The sequence below is a fragment of the Watersipora subatra genome, chromosome 7, assembly GCF_963576615.1.
Source record: "Watersipora subatra chromosome 7, tzWatSuba1.1, whole genome shotgun sequence".
NCBI classification, from domain to species: domain Eukaryota; kingdom Metazoa; phylum Bryozoa; class Gymnolaemata; order Cheilostomatida; family Watersiporidae; genus Watersipora; species Watersipora subatra.
This window is the reverse complement of record NC_088714.1, coordinates 10,608,070-10,627,668: the sequence shown is the minus strand read 5'-3', so window position 1 is coordinate 10,627,668 and position 19,599 is coordinate 10,608,070. Positions and strand designations below refer to the sequence as shown.

At 35.5% G+C, this 19,599-nt stretch overlaps 1 pseudogene; it reads left to right on the top strand.

Moving 5' to 3' along the window:
- LOC137400412 (SUMO-activating enzyme subunit 1-like) overlaps window positions 1–19,599 on the top strand; it is a 36,572-nt pseudogene that overhangs the window by 1,266 nt on the left and 15,707 nt on the right.

Sequence of the window (19,599 nt, the reverse complement as noted above, 5' to 3'; positions counted from 1 at the left end):
TTTCCATACAACAACCTACATGTATGTATTTGGATATGATTTTACCACATTTTGAAAAACAACAGACGGTTTATGAATTACATTGTAGGTGTATGTAGTTTAGGGTTGACAATGGGAGCCATTAGGTAGATAAAATAAAAACATACTCATTGAGGTACATGAGAACGGCATTCATCAATCTTATGAATATATAAGTAGGAATACACTGTTGAACGCAGTATTTGTTGTACTTTACATTTTGGGTACCATGTGAATGCTAACAGGATTCATATCCTAAAATGCAAATTTTTCATCATGTTCATGTCACAATGTCATCAAGTCAACCCATCATACACAAGTCAAAACCATCTAGATGACATGGCTGATTATTTTTTATTCTTCCTTAGGCAAGTCATGCCACAAAGTTAACAAGAAAATATTAGACAGGCGAAGAAAACCGTACCAAGTTCTAGTATAGCTATGTGAATTTGCTTATTGCAATTTTTAATTGGCACCAAGAACATTGGGAAAACTATCCAATTCCAAGATTCATGTTTCAGGCCATCCATGATAGTCTAGGGTCTGGTATTTGACGAACCACTCACTAATTGTTAAACTCTGTTATTTTACCTCCAACTCTTCACCAAATTTGTCTGTAAAACTTATAGGGGCCAAAGTATTGCTAGTATCTATGACATTCAGTTAACTAGTTTTAAGACAATTAATAATATTAACAATTACTAGTTTTGACTAAAGAAAAATATCAGGCAGGTAATATGGAAATTTAGTGTTTATGGTGAACGTTGCGTTTAATTTCTAGTTCACTATATATATATATATATATAGCATTTACCAAGAGAACATTTCTAAAACCACCCTTGAATTTCTACAACATAATTTTTGAGCCCGTAAAGGCAATCATGACAACATAATTATGACCTTGATGACGGTCTAATAATGACTAACCTGTGATCGTTTACTGCTGTCATTGAACGCAAAATATCGAAAACAGTTTTAAAAGTTATAACATTAAGGTAAGATAGCTGATTTTTAGCGGCTTATTGTTAGGTGTATGTTAGAGTTCCTGGTAATGATGAGTGGCGGCGCAGTAAAAGCAGCAAGTATTGTAGCAATTGTGCTGTATCATATTTCAAACTCAAAGTATAGATTTCCTATGCTTTATATCGTCATGAATCTTGGATATTATGCTTATACACGCAAATACATACTAGTCTGTATTCGCAAGTTATGCAATGAAACAATGCTTACCTATATAGCAAGCCAGCTTCTTTTGCATCTACCTCAATAACTCATTTTTATATACTGGTAGAATGTATTTTCTCTGCTACATGTTGAAATCATTGATGCATTAGGCAGTTTTATAAGTCATGCAAAGATAAAGAGCTTTTGAGTGGTTGTCTTAGATTGTCCATTTCAGTTTCAGTCCATTTCAGTTTCAGTTCATTTCAGTTTCAGTCAATTTCAGTTTCATGCCATTTCAGTTTCAGTCCATTTCAGTTTGTCCATTTCAGTTTCAGTCCATTTCAGTTTCAGTCCATTTCAGTTTTAGTACATTTCAGTTTCAGTCCATTTCATTTCTCATTACGCCGAAAGCAAATGTTTTAATGTTCACAAAAGTATGATTGAACAGCCCTTCTGGACTTTTACTGATAAAATTTGAACCATATTCACAGATAGTACATATTTTTTTAATCTAATTGTTATTATGTTAAAATCTTTTGTTAAATTTTGATGCTTGGTTTTTATCAGCAACATGAAACAAAAATTCACATCCAGTTGTTTGGATGACCTGTTATCCACTTTTTACTTTTATTTATCCTGTTAATCACAGGTTTACTTGTGATCTCACTGGATCTCGTACTAGTAGTGATTGCTAGTTAACCATAAGGTAAGGCCGTTTTTGGCAGGGTTGTGACGCGCGGGACATTTGAACGTTTCCTTGCATAGGCCTACTTCTCAGCTCAGATACGAAATTCTGGTGTCATTTATACTGTTTTAGAAAGCACACAGAGAGAAAAAAATGATTGTAATTTGATTTAGCCAGGCTTAATATTTAATATTATGTTGATAATGATCTAAAAAACACTGTTACCCATAACACATACCCATACTGATTGAATAATGATTTGATAATGATAATTAATGGCAAATTAATCAAGAGCTGGAGTAAATAGTGAGTCTATCCTACATTCGACTGACAACTCAAACTTCAATCACAACTGATCATTCTTAAATCAGTGAAGCAAAATGAAAAAATCAATCATATGACACTGATGATTGATTTATTAATGATCACTAATTAATTGTTGACAGCCGGGACTATCAAAATTTAATCACACACTTCCTTATGAATCTGTTTTAAATCATTTTGAAATAAATCAAATTTGAGACAGTTGCCATTTAATATTGATTCCACAATCCACAGCAGTTTAGACCAAGAGTTGTTCCCACTTTAATCTGGTTACACCTATCCCTACCACTACTTCTATTACTACTAGTACTACTACAAGTACTACAATGGTGCTGCCACTACTAGTACACAATGAAATTCTATACCCCAATAATAAATGAATCAATCTTTCTCTGGTCCACCTCTTGTCGGTACTAATTTTGTTATGTGTTAGAGTTAGCAAGGGTCTTTGGGTGAGTGAGCTAGATCCTGGCCATGTCACAGAGATCCCCCACCCCAGCTATGCTTCTGAATCTTTTGATTTGAATGCCAAATAGTCTGGTAGCCAAGTCCCAGCCAAGCTACAGAAAGCTACAGCCTTTGCATGTTACATGCATAGCTCAAACATAAATTTATTTCTATGAACAAAATATTTTGTACATAGCATTAATTTATCTATATACTACTACAAAAAAATATAACCATGTTCAATTGTCTCTGTATGAAATGCTTAGAAGCATTCAATTTGCTAGAGTCCAACGCTAAAAGTTGCCGTGTGAGCTAAAATAACAATTGTTTTTCTTTGTATATTCCAAGAATAATAAAAGTTCAAAAATTCTACATCATTTCTATCATCTGAATTATTTTTTATTGTGATCTGGCAAAAAATCACTAACGATCGCATGATCAAATAACTTTTATTTAACCATTTTGAAATTCGAGCCTATGTTGACTAGGTTTTTCAATTTTTATTCTTTTCCAAGAAGGCACGATTTTTTTAGCTTTTAGCACAAAGCAACGTCTCTCAGATAATCGTTTCATATTGTGATTCATCATGTAATATCTTGTTGATAATATTTAAAACTTACTAGCTCACATCCTTTGTTTACCGCTACTAGACGACAGCTTTATAAACGTCTACCGAAAGCGACATAAAGTTCGTTTCTCCACGCAACCGATAAACGACATTATAATGATAAACAATAAACGACACCCTTTCCCCAGCCCAAGGGTTGAAGTCAAGCAAAAATGGCCTGAATTCCAGGATTTGTGCTTCAAAAAAGGTACTGCCATGGCAGAAACCGCAGTATAGAAGGATACGGCCCTGCATGGCAGTTTAGTGAACTGAGCTAAAGAATGTAATGCATTGTATTTTGAACCGCATCAAGCTGGGGTTAGTTCATGAAATTATCTGTTCCCTAATTGGAACTAGACAGAAGCGTTGGATTTGAACTTGGTAGTGGAAACTAACAGTCAATAAATAAAAAGTACTGGACATCCTTCCTTGCTGAGATCCGGGCACTGCCCCCTTGATTGATTCATGTGAACAATTTATTCATTTGGAGTATTATAAATATATTCATTCGTCAGTTTGTTCAAACCTAGCTAGATATTCTCTCAAGAAAGGTTTTCAACATGGCATTGTTGAGTTCACTGAACTAAGGTTTCTTTGCACAACTTTTCGGAAATGGTGTGTAGCCAAACATCGTTTTTGGCCCAAGACTGCTTTTGTCTGACCGCTGGGGTAATGAAATGCTGGAATAAGACTACACAACAGAGTAAATTATTGAGAATTGGGTAATTGCATTAACCTGTTGCCTAAAAATTGTAAAATGGTAAAATACGAAATTTCCTCGAGCAACTTATCTCATCATAATATGTTTAGCTTGGATGTCAACAGTCTAGTAATATAAGGGCCAAGACTGAGATCTCATTAATAAATCCAGACCACCATATCATCGACTTAGCTGCACAGACTGCAGCAAGTCATATCTCACGTTCTGCCAGCAACACAAAATTGAGCTGTCATTCACAAAGCTGTTTATTAACGAGCTTATGCAGAAGCAATGAAAGCTCTTTAGGCATGCTCTCTATCTAATGAATCCAACGAAATAGCTGGCCAAGGACTGACATGATCAACTTGCAATAGTTGTTTTAAATTTTATATTGAACCTTGGACTGTTGTAGTAAAGAAATAGCTATGATCAGAATGTTGTGGAGTTTCAAATCTGGAATAATTGAAAAATTGCCTTATTGCATATTATTGGTCTACTCTGGAATGTCAACACTATAGTTATTATATACTTTTTTGATATTGAAAAAATTCATTTTGAAGCAATTGAAATTTCACAAGCATGACTAAGTTGTGTACATATTAATAATTAGTGCTTTGTATATATATTCTTCTTGATAAACATAGAATTGTGTTGTGAAGCTCTTGACTAAATAGTTGTACATGTAAAACCAAGTAAAATTATAGTATCACACCTTTTCACACTTGCAGAAAATTGGAATGAGCTACAATAAAGGAATGTTGAAAACGGGGCAATCAGCCAAACATTGCTTTTGTAGACAGTTTTAGATATAATTGATATCAATGGTAAAAACCCTCTATCTAATATTATTGGTTTTATTGTTTTATTTATTATTTTGTTTTATTGTAGCCTAAGCTCAGCCTGTCTCAGGTTAGTTGCAGTTGATATATTTTTATATACATGCTAGATGAAAAACCCATTGGCTGTTATGCTACAGCCTTCCTAATTCAGCGAGCCCAATAATATCTACTAGCCAATGCCCTAAAACCTCTGTTGGATTGTGCATAAAATGCTATCTTCCACATTCTTCTACTACAATTATCTAATACTATATGATTGCTTATTTATAGCGTGGTTATACCTTGTCTTATTATTAACAGATGCTATGAGTTACATAACTTAATTCAATGATGGGATTTATGTTGTATTTGAAACAATGACGCTGTGAGTTATTGGGAGTGCTTGCTTTCAGTATGGGCCAGCGCAACAACTAGAGCGACCTGGTAATATTACAACCACAGCTGAGAAGAACATTTTTATAGACAAGCATTTAGTTATTATTGTTGGTCACTTTGTTCTTTTAGCTATCAGGATGCTTTGCTGAGCACTGTACACTATGATACCAAGCAGTCTTAATACTAATATTCTGTAATGGGCTTTTGCAGTAGAAACAGGTAGTTGAAACCACCCCTTGACCGACAGCGAAACTCATGATGCCTTGAAATGAGTATGATTTAAATGTAAATTTCTATATGGCTTGGCACTTCAATTATGGTGGCCTTTGAAGAAAGTGGTTTTTGGTAGAGCTTATTGTATGTCAGGTTTTGAGGCAACTGAAGCCATTCTCCCATTATCAATGAAAACAAAAATAAAGTTTCAGCTAATCATACAAAATTATTGTGCAATGCAGTCACAGTTGTTTAACCAATGCTTCATGGATATAATTAATGGCCAATTGATGTTTGTCACTAGTATGACTGTATTTCACCAGATATACAATAGCTAAGAAAACTTACCATCTTGTTAAAATTCAAGGATAAACATGACTCTGAATTCCTCTAATTGTAGCATGTAGCTAATGTATCCAAACTGCTGCAATCTAAGATTGAGGCTATACTATTGACAAAATTTCATCACCTTACTATTTGAATGATGGCCTCAAACAACTCATTCGATGGCCATTGTCTGACTTAAATCTCCTAATTCCACTTTCCTAATTCAACAAACAAAATGTAGTTTGTGGAGTCGAATATAAGTGAATAGTACAGTATTAGTTGAGCCATCTGTAAGCTTTCTACTAGAGCTAAAAGGATGAAATACAAGATTAAATTACTACATTACACTTATTTAGGATTTTTTGACTTGCCTGATATCGATAAAATACACTTATTACCAGTGAAACATTTGGTTGGGAGCAATGATCTGGCAATTGTTTTCACTTAATCTGATACATAGAAACCTTTAGTGTATTTTATTTTACTGAGTGAAGATTGATTTCTCCTATTAAGTTGCATCGTCATTTTTAGTGCACAGAAGATCTGTAATCTGTATGTTTATTTGACTTTTGTAAGTGTTGCTTAAAACATGGAGTTAAGGTGGTTATATGTGAGCCAAGGGGGTGGCCGTGGTTTCCCATGAGCGGACATTTATACACAGTATCAAATAGATGTCGATTTTCCTGTTTATTGGTGCAATACAGTATATACACAAAATTTGATTTACGTGGTAATAAGGAAAAAACATGATAGTAATGCATTCCTAACACCGCACATCTTCGCCACTGTTGCAAAATCTATCTGATATTCAACCCAACTGAATTGATTAATGTATCCATAATACAATATTCAGTATAAGATAAGCTATTTGTTTTCAAGTCAAATCAAGTAGCTACACTACACATATTGCGTGGTGGGGTAGAGGCATGGTTCTTTCCCTCTCCAAGAGAACCTATCCAGACTAACTCATATTAATTCTGTCTTTTTTTACTTATGTTGCCATCTTGGGGTTTTTAAAATTCTCTGCATTCCTAGCTTAAAAATACAAACTAAAATCATTGCATTCCACGGTTAACTATTATTCACAGTATTTTTGCTCAATACATGTACAACAAATTGGCCATGTCTTGCTTTAAAGCTATAAATGCCTAACATCTATGATGATGATAAGCGACTCAGGCGCTGGGCAGCCTATTCATCGGATTGACCAATGAAAACAAGGGAGGCATTTTCAAATCATCCTTGTAGAATTAAAGCTGGCAATGGTCATTTTGCACTTGATACTGTTAAAGCGATCACCTACTAGGATACACAACACAATTGACAACTATTCAGATAATTAAAAAATATATCGTAGTGACGACATAGACAATATTGAAGCAAGTAACCATGAAGAGCTTGTGTCATCTGTGCCATCACACTTTCTGCAGTCATTTGGATAATCAATTGTGAAAGCCTGCCATGGTGAGTTTGTATAACATACAACATGGCACTATTTAGCCAAAAATTTATAATAAATGTCATACTAATGTTTCTGTCACTAAGCAATGTAAAATTCCTGAGAACTACATCATTGGATATCACAAAAAATCATAGAACACACGCACACCCCTTGGAGCAAGAGTAATGGTGGCTGCATTGTGATTTTTAAGACTATATTCACAATCTCAAATCTTTTATAGTTTAATATATATTGTCTGTTGTTTAAAACATATAATATAATATTTAATCTCACAGAAACAACAGAACAACTATGAAAAGATTGCTCACATATTCAACCAGAATATATCATTTAAATTTTTCTATCAATTTTAGACCAAGGCGTCAATGAAGATATTTTTATAGAACTGATGGAACACCAGCTGGCCAACCTTCAGCCTAACATGATCTCAAGAACTCAAACTCTCCTTATTAGGAAACAGAAGGAGTTAAAACGAGTAAGTTGAAAAACATTAATTCAAATTGTAAGAGTATGTTGAGTAAATCAATATTCCCCATCGAGCTAGATAACTCCGAATCATTAACGCAAAGCTAGATAACTCCTAAACATCTACCCTACCTACCCACATAAATATATTACTAGTTGTAGCCCGAGCTATTAGTTATGACTTGTATTATTATCATCACCCAGACCTTAACACAGAGTTAGATAGCTCCTAATCATTAACGCAGAGCTAGATAACTCCTAATCATTTACCTTACCTACCCACATAACTATATTACTAGTTGTAACCAGAGCTCTTAGTTATGAATTGTATTATAATTATCACTCAATCCTTAACACAGAGTTAGGTAACTCCTAATCATTAATCCTACCTACCCACATCACTATATTGCTAGTTTTAGCACATTTACATGACTATTAGCTATGAACTGTGCTATTACCTTTATGATTTTTACCTTTGTACCAATTTTTACCAATTTACCTTTGTGATGTTATAGGTGACAAGCTTGATTATGAAAAGCAATGTGTTTTGAGGGGCAAGTCGACAGCCACCAGCCTGTTTATGGAGAGACTTTCGCAAAGTACCTTGGATGAAACCAGCAGAGGAGTCATTGTATTGACAAATGAACAGGAATGTATCTACCTGGTTTTGTCAACAGGAGCAGTGTTCCTGATGGAAACTGAGGTAGACGCATGTCTGGCCTATGTTAAGTGTTTGTTTGTGGTTAACCAGAGGTACCACATCCAAGCCCATTCATCAGTTGAGGTTCTGGTGGAACGTCTGTTACGGCTGCTCTCATCATTGATGACAACAACCTCTGCATTGCAGATGAGACTTTTTCAAATGATGGGGATAGTCAAGTAACAGCTTCTCTAGAACTCTAACTGATGGTATCTCGGCTGGCGTCGCTAGTACTCAATTAAAATATTTTCTCTGTTATAATTATTTGTAAACATTTACATGTAAATACTTCATTGCAAAACAGTTCATTTTTAACCTTTTTATTCATATTATAGCTTTAAAGTTATCATAATATATTTTGCTTATACATATATTTAACCTCAGTATTTCATGAAAATAAAAATAAGAAGTTCATAGTAATCAGTTCACTCAAGTGTGTAATTGTCTTCTCCTGGTATTAAATTACAATTTTATTCTGATTTAAATATGACAGTACCATGAGTGAACAGGGAGCATCCATAGCAGCACAGCACTGAATCACAGAATGATTTAGTTTTGGTTATTTCTACAAAAAGCATCCCTGTACAACAACTCGACTATCAATCATAATATGAATGAACAAGCCTTAGTAGGCCCCTATACATGTACCACAGCTCAACAATCAATCATTATATGATTTATCAAGCACTAGCATACCTGTACAAAAGCTCAACTTTCAATCATAATATGATTTATCAAGCACTAGCATACCTGTACAAAAGCTCAACTTTCAATCATAATATGATTTATCAAGCACTAGCATACCTGTACAAAAGCTCAACTTTCAATCATTATATGATTGAACAAGCACTAGTATACCCGTACAAAAGCTCAACCATCAATCAATATATGATTGAAAAGGCACTAGCAAAGCTGTACAAAAGCTCAGCTATCAATCATAATATGATTTAATAGCCACAGTATGCGTTGGCATAGGTAAATCATTATTAAATGCAAATTAAATCAATTTTGAGTACAGTTTTGTCACCCTGAATTTAGATTTATTAATGATTTAAAATTCAATCAAATTTTCTCTCTGTGCACTTGACATCAACTATCACTGAATGAGATTTCATATGTGTCATGCACTGCATTAACAAATTATGAATCATTAAAGCTGGTGTGACGCGGGGGGGGGGGGGGGGACCATAGTTCGACATGAAAAACTACTGTTTGATCAATTAGAAAAATCTTCTGAAATTCGGACTGATAACATTATTATTTGACGGGCTCAAAGCTCTATAATTGACCTTCTATTAGGAATACATACCATTTTGTTTCCAGGTCAAAGTTTTATGATTCTGTAAGGTATGAAAGAAGACTACCACCTGTGACGCGGGGAACAGTGACGCACCGGTTTGAAAATAACATTATGAAAAAAGAAGCATTTTTCTACGTTTGGTGGTTGCTAGACCACAAATTGTTACGAGTTGTAACATTGAATATACTTGTGTTAAACCAACCAATAGTTTAAAATTACTATATATTGCATTTATTTTATTTAAACATAAAACACATATAATTTAAAGTTTGTCAGACTTTCATCCAGTAAACAATTTTTTCTTAAAAACATCATATTCTGCCATTATTATTGCCTCATTTTTAGTACAAAGTATTTCAGTGACCTAGTAGTTGCTGCTGCTACAACAACTGGAAATACTTTAAGAAAATTTCTGTGGGTGGTTCTTATGTCATCTGGGTTTGGCCATGTGAACTGCTTGCGTGCACGGTGTATGTACTTTATAGTGTAGCTACCGTCATTAGCTTCTCCTGTGAGAATTTCTCTAATGCTGACTTCAGAGTCATAGGCCACTGCAACCAGCATTTTTTGTAAGAACTGAGTCAATGTTTGTAAAGTATCTCCTGCGGTTACCTTTCGATTAGCTTCGCTGCTCGGTGTGGATGGAACTGGCTGCCAAGTAGAAGAACACCATTCCATCAGAGTAACATCACCTTCTTCTTTAATTGCTATGTGATGGCAAGATCGAATGCCATGTATTGGAATTGCAGTGGACCAGCGTTCTTTGCGGATCCTTGTGGTTTTAGTGATCATATTTTCTGAGATATTGATAAAATCTTCATTGGTTTTACTGATTTGGAAGTTATTATTGATGCAGCTTCTGCAAATGACTTTGCCGGGTTTACGACATACCATCATCGATATACTCCCGTTAGAGCCTGCTGTTTAATGCTTCCCCCCAACATCATCTACTGCACGTATGCCATGCGATGTCTCACAAAAACTCCAGTCGGCTGGCATACCCATTTCTTCCGTATGGCCAATCAAGTTATGAACTGTGAACCGATTTTTGATTTGGGATACGGATCCATCACTTACATAATGAATATGTTGCTAGTTAATATTTTCTGCTTTCAGAAATTTTACAAGTTCTCTATTAAACATGTATACAGCATCCTTAGTGTGTTCTTGGCTATCATTAACTATTGCACAGCATTTTTGTACTAGGACTCCATTCAGCTTATAATGAGCCATGACAGTGAATACTGTCACTCCTTAATTGTGGTGTAGTAGGTGCTTTAATTTCAGTTGTTTGCTTACAGTTAAAGTTCTCACTCAAGTCTTTGTGAATGATCACTGCCCCATTTTTCAAATTCTGTTTGAGGTAACTGATTGATTTGTGTTGACGATTGGAAGTGTGCATGTACATATGAAGGGAAAGTGATATCAGTGGGTATTTCAGCAGCACAAGCAAGTCAGATGATGGCATCTGACCTTCGAGTTTGTTTACGAAGCCGTTTTCACCATCATTCCACTGATAGAAATTCACGTGTTCTTTAGCGCGAACGACCAAACTATCGATTGAAACAGCCACAAGAGTCACATTCTCTCTTCACACATGATTCATTTTCAATGTTACGCACAGTTCTTTTCAGTAGCTGGTGAACAGTAGTAGGCATTTCCAAAGAACAGACACTGGCCTGCCGCAGTCCCAGTAGAGCTAACTCCGCATTTTCGCAATATTTGCAAGCACAGACAATTTGATTTTGTCTAGAAACTGGCTTGCAATTTACTGAGCCCAACTCTTTAAATTTACTAGGGCTCACCTTGATATCCGGATATGCCTTATTGAAAATCTCAAAGATGTCAATCAACATGTAGTTCAGCATGTGTTTCCGAAGCTTGTAGACACGAAGTGTGGCATGATGTTAACAGCAGTTTGGCAGTCATTAGAATATGTGCCAGTTCAGAAATAAAGTCTTACAGTAGCTATAAGGGGAAACCTACTTTCTCTACTGACTGAAAATTCAATGCATGAGTGAAAGAGAATTTTCGTAACCGTACTTTAAAAATACACTTGGTTCAAGGCTTACCTCGTGATTTGCACATTAGGTGTGTGTATCAAAAGAGTAGGGTAATATTGACAAGCTCCATATTCTGAGTTACAAAACACGATAAAATAATTCTAATTCATTATTTTTCTCAAAGAAATTGGCTTTTTAGACTTGGAATATCTAGCATTACTTTCACACGCCAGGGTAACAAAGGCAGACATCACCATATTATCAAAAATGTCCCACGCATCACAAATACTTCCATGTACTTATAAAACTAAAACTTGCCATATTTTCAGCAAATTGGTGAGTTTGGCTAAGCTATAGCAGCCCAAAATCAAATTTTAGATAAGAGTTTTTATCTGATAGCTTAGAAAAAACAGGCTGCAACTGAATGCACTAAAATTGTGACGCGAGGTACAAACTAATTTTTGCTTGCCTGAATTATAAGGAAAAATTTGCGTTTGCTCGGAAAAAACACTTGGACTAGAAAATCCACTCTTGTATTGACTATTAAATGGAAGCAAAAATTATTTCAAAATGAATTGCATAGTTTGAAAGGATATGATCAATTGTCCCGCACGTCACGCACCATACAGGAAAAACCTACTTGCATGCCCAATTTCTTCATGAGAGAAGATTTCATTATGAAAATTTTTGTGTTTCCACTTGTCTGAACATGTTTGCTCGCTAATTAACCGAAAATTATGATTGCAAAAGGCAGAACAAAAAATACCTCTGTGTGTAAAACCATGCTTAGCCTTGCCCCATATTAATAGAGCAAGAGTTTTATAATCTTATGTGTGAATACTATAATTTACTGTTAATTTTCACTCATTTGTAAACTTTCACTGAATTTGCTGACTGCGAAAGTGTGATATTAGTTTAAAAATGTGAAAACTAAGTTTTTTTTCTGGATTAGCTGATGTTTGAGTATGTATATCTCAGTCATTGAACACTCTCTGTTTCACATAACACTTGTTATAGGTTGTTAATAAACCTCTAACATTTTAGGATGCGAGCGTCAAATATTCTGGTTATCGGTGCTAATGGGTTGACTGGAGAAGTGATGAAGAATATTGTGCTAGCTGGAATCAACTCTCTCACTCTTCTTGACAATACGCTGGTACGATCGATAGCACTATTATTAGCTTCATGTTAACTCCGACAAGTTTTATGATTCGCTTGCTGCTACAAACAAACGTAGTTGTATGATGTGACATTGGAAGACATATATATATGCTGCCGGACACAATACCTTTGCAACGCGGAAAACACGGATGAATCCATAGTATACTATGTGACGTGCATCACAGAACAGCATTATAACATGGTTATGGCATGTAGCAGCATTGTGTCACGTGGCCACCGCTTGTCATTCTGTTTTTGGTGCCACCGTTACACTTGCTGACACAATGCGACGCTAGCAAATTTTGTAGTATAGTATCACATTGAAATACCTGAACTGCTAGTGAATCTTGGAAGCCCTGCAATGCTGCAGACAAGTGATTCTAAATGATTAATCCACTTCTATAGGCCTATATAAATTTCAATGTTCGTCTGTCCGCTAGTCCTCAAACAATGACAAAGCTTTAGGAATTTAAAATCCGCTGAGCACTGGTTTTGAACTCGGAACCTCCAGGTCTGCAGACTGCCAAACTGGATATATTCTGAAATAAATTGGCACATACTTAGTACACATGCTAATTTTTAATGGCTTCATGTTAAACAACGCAGCTAGCATTATGCGTGAAGCCATACCTGCAAACAAATACATGCCCATACGAAAAAATTGCTTATATTATAGCCAAGAAGACTGTTGTAATCAGTATAGATCTGTAGTAGGCACTGCAGTTGGTACGGTATAAAAGAGTACAGTACACAGAAATAAACAAACGCTTTCATTTAACAGTTAGAATGGTAACTGCTGTGCATGTTGATTAAAAGTAAATTTTCTGTGCCTCAACCTTTTTTATTACTCGTGCAACGCCGGGCATTATGTTGTTGATGTATATTTGGGTATTTTTGGCAACCACCTCTTGCAAAATCAATGATGGAATATTATAGGTAAGCGAGGAACATCTCAGCGCTATGTTTCTTGTCAACAGCAGCCATATTGGACAAAACGTATGTACATACAAATCTAATTTGTATTTCTCAGTGCGTTATTGTAAGTTTTATGTTCGAGTGTGAATATTAAAACATGTAATGGAGTTCTGTTTGTTTCACTTTTATTTTTTCGGTAAAGCTTTTAAAGGTTAGCTAGTTGCACAAAATGTTATCGCATTAACTGTAGCAGATAATGTTACAGATTGGAATATGAACGATATTTATGTGTAATTTTAACCAAATCTCAGGTCTTATCAACATTTTCAATTCGGAAAAATGTGTAAAATAATTCTCGTTTGTTAGCAAAATATTGACCAGAAACAGCTGCTATATTCCAAAAGCATATTAAAATCGCTCTTTTTAAGCTGGATTATCTTCAACATGTTCATTCACAATTCTCATTCATTCAAGATAAACAATATTATGTTATAGAGGTTGCTACAATATGTTTCTAATAGGTTTTAAGGGAAGGGTTTCCAAGAGTAGCTAATTTTTACACATAGTTTTGTTAATTCGTATTTGGGAGAAAGAAAGTCTTGCTTATGGGCTCCATGAGATTAGATTGATGTAATTCTATCACCGTTGCTCCAATTTTAATGCGGGACGTATAAATACGGCCCGGTTTTTTGTGTGGAATATACTTTGACCTTGTGCTATAATTATCTCCTGTGTTGAGTGACTGAAACATGTGATATGTAGTATGACGACAATAAGGAAAGTGTATTAGAATGGTGGTCAACAGAGGAACTGTTGTGTCGCATTCATGCAGATCAGGTAATCGTCTTCATAGACATCATATATCACACACCCATGTTTTGCCATGGTCGCAGTTTGGAGCTTACATAGTAAGTGTTTTTGTCTTAAAAACTGGTTTCTATTCTTATGTGGAAAACAAAATATAAAGGTTATATTTTTATAAATAAACGTAATTTTAAATTGCAGTAAATTAATGTTTAACTAACGCTATTTATTCCTTATGTCTATGTGACAGTGCATTGATTGGTGGATGGTCATGAATTTAACTTGTGCTATTTATGCTCTTCCTTATTTTTCAAAACTTTTCAACTTTCAAGCTTTTCAACTTTCCAACTTCTGGTTGTAGCTTGCAGAGGCATCTTTAGATGCCATCCGTCAACTTAATCTCCTTGTAAATGTTAGTGCGGGCGTTTCAAATGCAATGGAAAAGCCAGTCCAGTTCTTCAAACAGTTTGACATTGTGTGCATGTTGAGTACAAATCTGGATGATTTAACTCGGATAGACAGCATCTGCAGTGACAACAGGGTCAAGTTTCTTTGTGGCTCCGTCTTTGGGTTTTATGGCTTCGTATTCTCCAATTTGGGCTACCACGAATATGCTGAGTGAGTAGGCAGGTATTTCTACAGGTAACTTTCAAGATTAGGTTGAAGTGAGTGAGTGACACGAGTGCATGGAGTTAGTAGGTAGGTATTGGTACAGGTGGCTTGAATAGGTTGAAGTGAGTGAGGGGCACGAATGTATGGAGGGAGTAGGCAGGTATTTGTAAAGGTAGCTTGAATAGGTTGAAGTGATTGAGGGACACGAATGAATGGAGTGAGTAGGCAGGCATTTGTACAGGTAACTTGAATAGGTTGAAGTGAGTGAGAGACACAAATGCATGGAGTGAGTAGGCAGGTATTTGTACAGGTAACTTGAATATGTTGAAGTGAGTGAGAGGCACGAATGCATGGAGTGAGTAGGCAGGTATTTGTACAGGTAGCTTGAATAGGTTGAAGTGAGTGAGGGACACGAATGCATGGAGTGAGTAGGCAGGTATTTGTACAGGTAGCTTGAATAGGTTGAAGTGATTGAGGGACACGAATACATGGAGGGAGTAGGGAGAGATAGATGCATGGTATGATTAAGCGGGTCTCACATAGTAATTTTTATACTTTTTTCCTTTAATAGCCGTAATTCGGCTGTTATCAGCCTCTGAAATACATTCTTCTTCAACTCTGCTGTTATTGGTTTAGGGAGATAAAGGTGGAAAAGAAGGCTCAGTCGGCGGAAGGACCCGGTGAACCGAAGCGAGCAAAGCTCTCCGAGGTCAAGATTGAAACAGAGACGCATACAGTCCGTAGGTCTTGCCAGTTTTAGAGATTCAAGTCTAGTCTCGCAGTCGATTGGTCAAAACTGTCCATGAAACAGCTGAGGAAGGTTTCTCATATATACTTCATTATTAGGTGTAAGTACCTACAGCGCTGATGTAAGCTGTTTGCAATATTTCAAACACTGAAAATCTGTATCAATGTGAGTTGCCCTGCCTTTGTCTTGCTAGTCATTATTATTGTTCAATTAAGATAATATTGAGGTAGTCTAGTTATGTCATTGTCGCACCGGCAATAATTCATGTGACCATCAAGCGTCTCTGACTCATAGTAATGACATGAGGAAGAATAATAATCCAATTATGATCTGGTTAAGATTGTTCATTGAGAGAAAAACTCTCCCTGTAACTTATTGGTTCAGCGTTAAATGTTTACTAGTTTAACTCGTGTTGGATATGCTGCAGCGCTCACTCCGCTGAGATAGGAAGGGGCCAATCATGCACACCCAACATGACTGATCTGGTTTTAAATATGTGATCTCGTCAAACTTTAATAGATTATAGCAGAAAGTATAGATATTTTTCTATCATTTGAGATTTTGTTTGTTGTTTTGGGTGATCTGACTGCCAGGATGTTCAAGATTAATGTCGACAAAACATGATTGCAGTTAAAACATTCAGAAAAAGACTTTCCCAAAAATGACGTCGATAGCTGCGCTTCTTGTTTTTCCCTCTCGTTATGGTATCAGCTTCTGCGTTCATGTTGCAGTGTTACGCATTTCTATTTATATATATTTTATTTTGTAAATACTCATTGTTGTTGCAATACAACTTCAAATATAGCTTCATATACATTGTAGATAGCTCAAATGATTTAAAGTGGTTAAAATTTGTTCCATTGTTTTTTTCCAAATGCTCTGTGTACATATGATTACCTAATTCATGTGAGACTGAAAAATTTATCCATTATAAACAGAAAGCTTGACTATTAACTTCAGTTTTTGGGTAGTTGTGGGCAGGTCTTTTTTTTCTGAACGTTTTAACTGTAATCAATTTTGTCGATTTTAATCTTGGAACATCCTGACAGTCAGGTTACCTAGAACAAATGGCGTCTCATATGATCAAAAATTTATACTTTCTGATAAAATCTCTTAGAATATGATGTGGTCTTTTCTTTAACCCTCTATGGAAATATACTATCTTTAGTGACTGTTCCTTCTACCCTGCTGACAGCATCACCTGTTGTTCAACCCGCCAGCTATTTACCAAAGATTTTTTAATCTAACGTTTATTTCACCAAGATAGTTCAATCAGAACTGTGACGTTGTCTCCGATTCAAAATCTTTATTTGATTGTCAGGTGATTAGAGACTCTGTAGTTCACTCCTCACCCTTTCTGTTTATGTTGCAGCTTTACTGGACTTCAGCACTTTGAATGGACACAAACCCTCGATAGAGGATGCCCCTGCAGTACTCGAGCAGTGCCGTGCGACTATGGACTCCTTCCACCTACCCTCGTCACTTCTCACAGACCATTTCACTGTCAGGTAGTGTAGCCCATACTCTTGTTTGGCCGCCGACCTGCTCCCATGTTGGTACAAGTTGGGGTCATACTGAGTCTTTGAAAGAGAAATTATGATGCATTTGCTCCAGGGCCCTCAGCCATCGTGTTGTGGGAGGCGTAGAGCAAGTCACACGAGGGGGTTACATGTTGACTGACATTTCAAAAGTTCCAATAATGAGATCAATAATCACAATAATATTTTAGCAATAACTAGTTTACTAATATTGATAAACAAAATAGATAAATTATCAATCATTCATGTTTGAGCGGCGCAATGATTCGTTTGTTGAAATCCTTGGCTTGTTTTACTGATAAGCTGTTGGTCAGACGACAGTCAAACCTCGTCTTACATTCACCTCTACATATTGTCTTGCCAACATGTGACGTAAAATTTGAGCAAATATTTGTTTTGGCGTGCTAAGTGATTTATTATAAACAATGTCTGATTTGTTTTTCGACAATTTAGTTTCATAAGTAAAAATAAAAAAGCTGGTCAAAGTTCAAGATAAAACTTTAGAATAATAAAAGTTGTATTAATAAGCTAATTTTAGCTATATATAAGTTAGATTACATAATGTACATAGTTGCATAATGTGTCTCTACCACCAGGTTTAGACAGTGCTGAGTCTGCCCTTCTGTTTGCGTATATCTAATGTGTGGTAATGGTAACAACATTCTTTGCTGATGATCACTTTATTACTTGGGTTTCCACGCATAGTTGAGGTGTTTACATTCAGTTTTAACACAGTTTAATGCTATATGCCGTTTTATAATTTTGTATGTCGGTTTTTAGATGCATAAACCAAATATACAAAACTCAATGTATTTTTATGAGAATTGTTGTGTCATTATGGTATGGTTTTGACATGTAAAGTGAGCATTGAAATAGATTAACCTCGTATGTCAAAGTTTGATCATACTCAGTTCAATCTAGCGATCACTGTTTAAAAAAGGATGCTTGTTTGGGGTGTGAGTGCCCGCCCCTTAAACCAGAAGATAACAAAAGCTCCCATTGCGCTTCATAACAGTCCGCCTGTGTCATACTTGCATGTGGTCATCAAGCAACATGCTTCCACAGTAATTATATCATTGCTCTTACAAAAAAACTACACTTATTATGAATGGCTGGGCTGAATTTTTTCTGTTATATAAAATTGATGGGAATGGCATGAACTAAACAGAAGGCTAGGGTTAAATGGCTAGGGAACAAATTGGGTTAAAATGAGTTATCCATCGTTTTTGTTTGTAATTTAGTTTGATAATTTGGAGTAGTCCATTCTCAAAACATGCATGTTAGCGAAGCACACAACTCTAAGCTTTAGTTTTGCACACCTTATCTGTTTGTTTTCAGTGATGCCTGCCGTCCAGAGCTAAGCCCTGTATGCGCCATAGTCGGTGGGGTGCTTGCAAAGGAAATACTCAAGGTAAGTCATCTGCAAACAATACATATTATAGTCTAAGTAATACTTGTTGTCCGACAGAGATGCATATGCTAGTTGACTAGAGCAGCTTCTACTTCATTATCATCGCTTGTTTCTACTGATGGCTCGTTGATCATTAAATATCATGCATTTGACTCACTTAGGTACACCCGCTGTGAGAAGCTGTTCACTAGATTTCCAATTCCAGACACCAGATTTCGGGGCAAAGAATTTAAAATGATGTTCCATCAATAGGATCATGAGCATTTACTCGGCTTGCAGTTAATCCATATAAATAGTAACACCAATGTAGCTATCGATACTTTGACGTTTAACGAACATTTTTTCGCGCTGATATCGTAGGTAGAACACCTAATTATTACTGCTGGAATAAGTCTTTTGCAGAAGTTATGAAAAATTATGTTTCTTATGATAAAGAATAGTTTTGTAGAATTGATATTTGTTAAATAACTTGTTGCTAAATGTTATTAGAAAGATACATGAACAGGTATAGCTTATTCCTTAATGTAACTAATATACTAAAAATGTATAGGGTAGGTATTATAGCATAGATAGTATAACTTTAATATAGGACTGCACTCTATTCCAATATCTGCTCTGTATGCCAAAACCACTGAATATATCAAATATATCAGTATATATTGAACCAAAATTTTTTGTACTTTATATTTTGCTTAATTGTTGTTAAATCTAAAAATCTCTGAGGTTATATTAACATATGTTACATATATTTAATATAATATATCTAAATTTATAATATACT